This window comes from Scyliorhinus torazame, chromosome 2 (genome assembly GCF_047496885.1).
Source record: "Scyliorhinus torazame isolate Kashiwa2021f chromosome 2, sScyTor2.1, whole genome shotgun sequence".
Taxonomy (NCBI): Eukaryota; Metazoa; Chordata; class Chondrichthyes; order Carcharhiniformes; family Scyliorhinidae; genus Scyliorhinus; species Scyliorhinus torazame.
In genome coordinates, this window is record NC_092708.1 from 387,513,222 (window position 1) to 387,521,696 (window position 8,475).

An 8,475-nucleotide genomic window follows, 5' to 3' on the forward strand; every position below is an offset into this window, starting at 1 on the left:
TCTGGAGCCATTGCCAGAGGCCCGCTCCGCCATTCTCCGCCCTCGACCAGCCGAAGTCCCGATGGCGGAGATCTAATATGGTCCAGCCGGTTGGGATACTCGTGTGGCAGCTGCGGACTCAGTCTGCAGCCACCCTGGTCGGGGGCGGGTCGGTCGGAGGGCAGGGGGGGTGGGGTGCTTATAGGCGGCCGGGATATGTTTGTGCAGGCGTTGAGGGTTGGGCACGCGACGGATCGGGGAATTTATTTTTTGGGTCCAGCTCCGCGGTCCGAGTCCACCATGGAGCACGGCACGGCCGTTGGAGGCCGCCGCTATGCGTATGTGCGGCCTCCGACCCGGAAGTGCGGGAGCCCGTATCTGCAGCAAAAGCTGCGAGATCTACACCAGGTCCCTGCTGCCCCCTGCAGGGCTTTCAATATGTGGCCCTTTCACGCCCGTTTTTCTGGCGTGAAACTCCACAGTTTTGATGGTGCCGTGGGTACATAGTCCCAATAACGGAGAATCCAGCCTTACATATTATATGCTCTAAAGAGAGCTGGCACGGACACAGGATAAATGAACTCTTTCTGTGCCATTATGACTCTGACTCCTGGTGTGGGTGAGGGACTGTAGCCACTTAAAATGGCTAACTCCCGATTTAAAATGGCGAACGGCAAAGGCTGATGGGAAAGTCAGCCAACAGGACAAAAACGAGCAGCTGCAGGTTGAGTGTGTATTTACCTCTGGAAAGGTCAGACAAGGTCGATACCGGCAACTATCAGCATAACAAAACACCAGCCATCTGCATATTAATGAGCGATCCCCGGGAACAATGAGCAGCATTTAGACACATAAAGCCAAACCAGACTCTTTGGCGCCAGCAGAAGCCTCCACAAAGGGAGGTGAACGACCACCTCAGGATCGCCCATCGAGCAGGGAACCGCTCCAGCATTGGAGAAAATCGAACCAAGCGATTGGGACAAAGTCTAATCACTTGGGACCAGGTACAGGGTCCGCCCCGAAAGGTGGGAAGCCCCTGGGGACTATAAGAATTGAGCCCCAAGTTCAAGGCGCTCTCTCTTCTCCACCGCTTCTCCAGCTCTTCACTCTTCAGCAGCTGGTCAGAACTGTAAGTCTTATTTCAACACTCACTACGAGATAGGCGCTCCTAGCTACCAATCTGTACCAACTTCGAATCCCGCAGGCTCAGAACCCGAACGAAAGGCCATTTGTTTCCCTGACCTGGTGGGCCAGTTCCCAGTTAAGTATTGGCCTGTTAGTCGTAGAAGTAGCTTAGACGTAGAATTTGTGCACGAGTAGCGATTACTGTGTATAATAAATGTGCTTTGATTTAAATCTTACTAATCGGTGTATTGGATTATTGATCATTACTCGGACTTGAACCACGTGGCGGTATCATAAAGATACCTGGCGACTCAAGAGCAAAGGTGATAAAACTGAACAATTAAACTAAGGCAAAGTTAGCAACAGGACAATCGACCGGACGTGTGGAGAGAACTCCTCCGTCCTACTTTTAAAATTGTGCCATGAGATCTATTACATCCAGCTGGATAGGGGCCTTTGCTTGATTCTGTATGCCATCCAAACTGGGCAGCGCTGCCCCAGGACTGAACCAACTTCAGAGGTGAGATAGTGCGACCAACAACTGGGCTAAGAACACGATAGTAGGGGAGATTTTATTTGCTGCATGTTGCCCCCCCCCCCCCCCCCCCCCCCCCCCACAAACACTTAATCCTCAAGAAATGAAAGCTGTAGCAAACCAAAGTGCTGTAACAAATTGGCAGAAAAGAAAACAGTTTTCGGAAACAATCTACTGTAAATAATCACTTTAATTCAGTCTGCTGTCGGGAGGCAACTTGCACATAGAACATGTTGGTGTGTCAAGTTTCAAAATTAATTCATTTAACATTACAGTTGCCAACATAAAACAGCATTTCCACCCCCCGCCCCCTCCCACGTGGAAACATTCCTCATCAATGTTTATTAAGAAAAAGGCCCTAATTGTCCTGTTTCCATGGGAACAGTTGCCAGCCTATGCAACATGTTTATCAGGTTTGCCGACTCATATTATGTTTATCTTCTTTAAAGGTCATTTTCTGGCTGTGATGTAAAGGGAAGTCTGCAGTAATTTAATTCTGGTGTGTCTCTGATAACACTCGCAGCTGAGTTCTTGCCTTGCATGTTCAGTCCACAGAGCTTCATTGCATCCACGCACGCTCCTCCAGTCTCGCTGTTCAAAGCCATGTCAGGGACACTTTGACTAACCTACCCTGAGTCAATTCTATATGGAGGTCAACAGGCCGCCATTGGTTTCTTTTGCTATTCGCCTTAGGTTGTCCTCCTCTGTTTCCAGCACCTTCCACCACTGAGAACAGTCGCTCCTCTATCCTCTCTGCTCAGACCTTCCATCGTTTTGAACGCCCCAATCCAACCTCCTCTCAGCCTTTCTCTTTTCGAAGGAGAACCCCAAACCTCTCCAATCTCTCCATGTAGCTCACTGGGCTAAATCGCTGGCTTTTCAGGCAGGCCAGCAGCACGGTTCAATTCCCGTACCAGCCTCCCCGAACAGGCGCCGGAATGTGGCGACTAGGGGCTTTTCACAGTAACTTCATTAAAGCCTACTCGTGTCAATAAGCAATTTTCATTTCATTTAATTTCATGTAACTGACCTCCCCACGTGACGGGTACCCTTCTCATGAATCTTTCCTGCTCTCTTTCTAGTACCTTGGCATTCTTCCTAAAGGCCGGTGCCCAGAATTGGACGCAATACTCCAGTTGCGGTTGAACCAGTGTTTTATAAAGATTCCCTTACTTTGCTTTCCATGCCTCTATCTATAAAGTTCAGGATCCCAAATTCCTTATTAACTGTTTTCTCAGTCTGCCCAGCTACCTTCAGTGATTTGCTCACGTTTGTGAACCCTGGCTTGAGGCTCTAGAACCAGGGACACTGGACGCGATTTAACTAAATGGAAACAAAGTCCCACAGTGAGCGCGTTTAGCCGTGTGTTTCCTGCCGCTCGCAGCGCCGAGAAACACACTATCGAACAGCACGTGGGTCCGATAAGGGGGCCTCAGTGGGGAACGCGCGGCCAAGGCCGCACATAGCCCAGTTTTCTGCACCGAGGAGCTTCTCTCGCCTCAATGTAGTGCGCGATCAGGGCGCCATTTTTAAATAGCATCCCAATCTCTGGAGCCTCTGAAGTGACCCCTGACCCCCACCAAGCCCCAACTCACTATGAGGGGGTACCCAGGACCCACCCATCCAAGGCATCCCAGGCCCAATCACCCACCACCATGCAAAAAAATGCCAGCCTGGCACCTTGGCAGTGCCAGGTAGGCACCCAGGTGGCACTGCCAGGGTGCCAAGCTGGCAGTGCCAGGGTGCCCAGGTGGCACCAGCAGTGCCAAGGCACCACCCTGCCCAAAGGGCATGCACCTGGGGGCCTCTGATCCCCTGGGAGCCCTCCACAAGTACCATTCTGTCTGGTGCCTGTTTGGGGCACCTACTATTGAACAGCACTCATCCAAGATCTCCAAGGCAAAGGGGATAGATCCCAATGCTTGGGTGCCTCGGGAAACTGCATATTAAAGTGAGACTAGCTGTCTCGCTCTAATATGCAGATTTACCAAAAAATGATCCACCCACTATGGACGGGATTTACATCGCAACATCTCACGTGATCGCGATAGATCTCGCAAGGCGCAGTGAGCCAGGCAGATCCCAGGAGCGGGGTCTCCCGGCTTCTATCGACCATGTTACGCCGCGACGTGGCTGCTTTTCGGGCGCAGCGTGGCCGTTCGATCACGACCACAGTCTCAGAATAAGGAACCGGCCATTTGGGACTGAGATGAGGAGGCATTTCACTACACAGAGGGTGGTAAATCTTTGGAATTCTCAGCCCCAGAGGCTCAGTCACTGAGTATGTTCAAGACGGAGGTCGATAGATTTCCGCATATTAAAAACATCAATGGATACAGGGACAGTGCAGGAAAATGGTGAAGTAGAAGATTAGCCGTGATCTCATTGAGTAGCAGAGTTGGCTCGTCGGGCCGAATGGTCAGCTCCTGCTTCAGATGTCCTTGCATCCCCCCCAAAACCAATCACTTCGCACAGATGGCAGTAAAAATATTACCAAATGCTCACTATCATCTTTTTTTGCAAGTTAGGAAATAATTTTCAAAGTTCCCTTAAAGGGTTAATTGTTTGTCACTGAGAAGTTTGCAGTCATCAGTCGAACAGGATCTCGCAGGAGGTTGAGCAAGATAGCCGCCTGCTTTGAAACAGCATCAAAATAAACACAGCTTCTAATGCAGTCACTCAAAGGAATAAATCAGCATTTTATTCAGTTTGCTTTCCAATTGTTATTAAATTAAAACCCATTTTTAATAATAGCAGAAGCTGAAAGTGATCTGCTAGCACACAGCATGTAGCACAATGTCAGTCTGACATTCCTCACATCAATATTATTAACTTCCATAAATTGAATTGATTCTCACATGTGCCGTTAAGTACTTTACCCGCAGATTAATTCATGCTTTGTTTTGTGTCTCTTATTGCACACTGCAGCTCTGTAATGGTTCCTGCGTGTTCAGCTCTCAGCTGCCGTCAGCATTTCAGTATTTTACCCAGCACATTCCTTTATTTTATTCTTTCGTGGGATGTGGGCGTCGCTGAATTTATTGCCCATCCTGAATTGCCCTCCAGAAGTTGGTGATGAGCTACCCTCGTGAACCGCTGCAGTCCATGTAGCAGAATCGTAAACTCATAGAATCCCTCCAGTGCAGAAGGAGGCCACTCGGCCCATCGAGCCTACACCGACCCTCTGAAAGAGCACCCGGCCTAGGCCCACTCCCCCACCCCATCCCTGTCACCCCATCTAACCTTTTTGGACTGTAGCCATCTGGGATGGCCACTTCCAACTAGGTACAGAGAACCTCACAAAGCCTGGCGAGTAAAACGGACAAGCCAAGACTCAAATGCATATTCGTAAGCAAAAAGTCCAGACGGTATCGAAACTCCGCCCAATTAGCATTTTAATGGGGCCGATTAGCATTTGATGGCCCACCTTCACCAAAACAAAGGACTGGTACTCAAAACAACCAGGACAGTGCCAGACATTTCGGCGCTACTCCCTGTTCAAGGGAAACGCAAACAACGGGGTCAGTGACCCCTTGGGACACGCCCAGCCATCCAGATCCCCGCCCACTTATTGGCTAAGGAATCGAACAGAGTGATCAGGGATCACCCAATTAGTGGGGCCCAAATCGAAGGACTGCCCAAAAGAGCGCGAAAACCCACCGAGTATAAGAAGAAGAGTTCGCCACATGTTCGTCCTCTCTTGGTCCTGGTACCCCGGCAACGTCCATCTCCAATCGCAGCAACACCAGAAGCAAGTCCAAGTTCAACGCTCGCTACCAGACGGATGAGCCCAGCCGAGCAGCAGTTACTCTTTCGGACTCGATAGATCCAGAATCGAACAGCGGCCACTGTTCCTCTAACCTAAGCCAGGTGCCTGAAGTTAAGTACAGGTTGTCTTAGTTGATAGGTGTAGTTAACTAGTAGTGTTTATGTTGCATGGTAGTTGTAAATAAAGCACCCTTTACCTTGAACTAACTAACTGGCGTTTGGCTCTTTGATCGATAGCCGGTTGAAACTTGTGGTGATATTATTCGATACCTGGCGACTCTAAGCATTTGGACATAGATAACATAGAAAGAAGGGCAAACTCACTGACTGCCCTAATTGGAACAGAGCCACAGAAAAGACAAAGTAAAAGAAAGCACAACAGGACATTAAGGGACAATTTCGCACGGCCAATCCACCTAACCCGCACATCTTTGGACTGTGGGAGGAAACTGGAACACCCGGAGGAAACCCACGCGCACACGGGGAGAACGTGCAAACTCCACACAGACAGTGACCCGAGGCTGGAATCGAACCCGGGTACCTGAAGCTGTGAGGCAGCAGTGATAACCACTGTGCCGCCCCACACTGCTGTTAAGGAGGGAGGTCCAGGATTTTTCTTTTTTCTTTCATTTTAAAAATAAATTTAGAGTACCCAATTCATTTTTTCCAATTAAGGGGCAATTTAGCACAACCAATCCACCTAACCAGCACATCTTTGGGTTGTGGGGGCGAAACCCACGCAAACACGGGGAGAATGTGCTAACTCCACACGGACAGTGACCCAGAGCCGGGATTGAACCTGGGACCTCAGCACCGTGAGGCAGCAGTGCTAACCACTGCGCCACCGTGCTGCCCAGTTCCAGGATTTTGACCCAGCCACAGTGAAGGAACGGCTGCCGATATATTTCCAAGTCAGGGGAACTTGCAGATGGTGGTGTTCCCATGTACCTGCTGCCCTTGTCCTTGTAAGCGATAGAAGGTGCTGCCAACTTGTTGGGTTGCTGCAATGCATCTTGTAAATGGTGCAATTAATAGCAACGTAAGGACCTTATCCCTCCATCACTACTACCAACCAAGCCACGCAGGGGATGCCTAGGCCAATCAGGTGGCTGATGTCGGGCAATAGGAGGGCATCTGCCTTTGTGGGTACATCAGAGGAAACCCGCGGGCATGCACAACCTCAAATTGCAAAGACACAGAACGTGGAAAATGAGACGGGGAGAGATGATTTTCCACATTGACTAACCTCAGGTCCTTTTTCCTGCGCTGGATGTTACTGAGTGAGCATTGGAGTGGAAAATCAGGTAAAAACTGTTCTCAAAACAACGCGTTTATAAATCTCTTTGCCCTGAGGGTCTGGTTACAGTAGAGAGAAGGAAATCTTTCATCTATTGGTCACCTTTCTGGAACCTTCTCTATCCCTTAAACCCTCCAAAATTAGCAGGAATTTTAAATTAATTTACAGGGTGTGCACATTTATCGCCCGTCCCCAATTGCCCCTGGACTGAGTGGATTGCTGGGTCATTGTAGAGCGCAGTTCAGGGTTAACCACATTGCTGCGGATCTCATGTCACTTGTAGGCCAGACCAGATGAGGAAGGCAGATTTCCTCCCCTAAAGAGTATGAGTGAGCCAGATGGGGTTGTACAGCGATCATTTCATGGTCACCATTGGACTTTTAATTCCAGATATTTCAATCATATTCCACCAGATGCCATGTTGGGATTCGAGCCCGGGTCCCCAGACCATTACCCTGGATACCAGCCCAGCGACAATACCACCGCATCACTGCCTTTACATGAGGCAGGATGGGAAGTGGATGGAAAAAATTAGTACTGTTCCTTTTCGAACAGGGGCGATTAAGAGGTGATCTCTGTTCAAGATGATGAGAGGTTTTGGCAACGCAGAGAGAGAAAAACAATTTTCTCTGGCAAGTAACCAAAGATCATAGATCTAAATTGTCAGGAGAAGATGTAGAGGGAGATGAGGAGAATTTGTTAGGTTTAGAGAGTGAGCAAGACATGGAATGTTGAAAACATTCTGACAACTGTCCTTGGGCTTAAAATGTGAGCTTAATTTGAAAAGCCTCCTGAAATATCCATAACTGATGGGAACTTCTCACGCTAATCATTTTGATCCAGGGCCTGGCTAGGTTTGTGGGCACAGCCAGCTTCAGGCCATATGTTGATTAATGCAGTGTTAAATATTGCGTGAGCCTGATTTACGCTTGATGAAGCTTATGTTTAACCCTACATGATCCACCCAAATTGAATGGAGTTCTCCCTGATGGCCTGGCCAACATCTATTCCTCAATCAACGTCACACAGACAGATTATCCGATCATTATTGCATTATTCTTTGTGGGATCTTGCTATGCCCAAATTGGTTGTTCTAGAATCATGCAGCATAGAAGGAGGCTATTTGGCCCATTGTGCGCATGTTGACTTCCAGAAAGAGCTAGCCAATGTTCCTACTTGGTTCCAATAGAATTGCTGAAGTATAACTCCATGGGTTACAGGTTGGGATATAGTTATATTGTCCAATATGTGCCAATTGCCAACTTATTCACCCATCAGGGCTATTCCGGTTGCCCAGGGCTGCCAACTCTGGCTGGATGTATTCAATGGGAGGTTGGTGGAAGTGTCAGCGGAAGGTTGGTGGCATGGCGCGAACTAGATTGGGAACACTTGAAAATATTGATATACTCCCAGGGGAACCCTGTCCTAAATAATAGGCTAGATGTCAAGAGGTGGATTAAATAAAGAAACCCGATGGACTCGAGGACTCCACTGGATTGCCAATGATTCGGGGACCAAAGTTCCAAATGGTAAACAATGGAGAGTAACAATGCAACTGTTATAACTGAGCCACACTGAATTTATTTCATGGGAACTTCTTCACGTTACTGTAAGGGACTACACAAAGTTTACCAACTCGATTAAAGAGCATAACCAAATGTTATGTTCTGTGTTGTGGCCGTGGTAAAGATGCACACAGTACATATAGTTCGTTGACTAGTAAGATAGTTTATTAACAAAATGAACATGTGGAAAGATAACTAACAAACTA